Here is a 1133-nt window from a genome sequence, read left to right on the forward strand (position 1 = left end):
GAAGTGGACTAAAGAATAATTAGGACACTTTGTTCCTTTTCAAGGAAATCTTTAGTAAATGGCGAATCATTATCACTTTACTTTCTATTTGCAAGTATAAGAAGAGCTGTTAAAAGTGATAAAGAAAAGTGTAACATATTAGTTCATATGATAAAATGCCAACAGCATCTGGTGTTCCCAGGCGGTCACCCATCCAAGTACTGACCAGACCCTACATTGCTTAACTTCGCTGATCGGACGAGAAGCGGTGCTTTCAACGTGGTATGATCGTTGACAATTTAAAAAGTACTATTAACCTTATTTATCTCAGTGCTCACGATTCTTTCATCATTTAAATATAATGTAACTTTGGTTTTTGAATTACCCTTCATTACCATTACATTATAATTAGGACACGTTTAAGAACAGAAACACACATATTACCCGTCCATATAAGAGGAATTCTAGACGAATGGTTCATCAGCAAATGTATATTTTACAATGAAGGGATATAGTTAAGTAAGGGTAAGGGTACCACGTTAAGTCACCGCTTCTCGTCTGATCAGCGAAATTAAGAATAGTTGGGTCTGGTCAATACTTGCATGGGTGACTGCCTGCGAACAACAGATGCTCTTATTTTACTATACACGTTAAATATTTTATTCATATCTTGAGACTTTCCGCGCCAGATAAAGCAGACATACAAATTTTATTTGAAAACATTCAAAACATAAACTTGCACAATAGGAAACTACAAATGAACACAAGTGACAGATAGAAAGCTCGAAAACATGTCCTCGTCACTAATCTATTTCTCCCTATCCATAATTGGCTACTTGTAATTATTATGATCATAAAATGACAACGATTTCAATTAGTATTATGTCCTTTCTTACCATGATTGCTATCATTAAATTTTATCTGATTATTAACTTACCAATTATCACCTTCAGTGGTAAGATTACAATTACAATTATCAGCACAACTACTGTTAATTTTTTGTTCAAATTATCATCATTATGTTACCATTATTATAATGATCATTCATGATTTTTATAATGCGATAAAAAAAAATCTATCATTCTTCCAAGCTATATACAACGATATTGGTTATAGCTACTTTTAGGGGTAATCCTTCTCATTACTATTTCTCG

General features: G+C 32.9%; 1 non-coding gene across 1 annotated transcript; it reads right to left on the reverse strand.

Annotated features, from left to right (window-relative positions):
- Positions 1-156: 156 nt before the first annotated feature.
- Positions 157-275, reverse strand: LOC119592779. The gene has a single exon (XR_005230465.1). It is a non-coding gene; the product is annotated as a 5S ribosomal RNA (ribosomal RNA).
- Positions 276-1133: the final 858 nt, after the last annotated feature.

This window comes from Penaeus monodon, chromosome 30 (assembly GCF_015228065.2).
Source record: "Penaeus monodon isolate SGIC_2016 chromosome 30, NSTDA_Pmon_1, whole genome shotgun sequence".
Classification (NCBI taxonomy): domain Eukaryota; kingdom Metazoa; phylum Arthropoda; class Malacostraca; order Decapoda; family Penaeidae; genus Penaeus; species Penaeus monodon.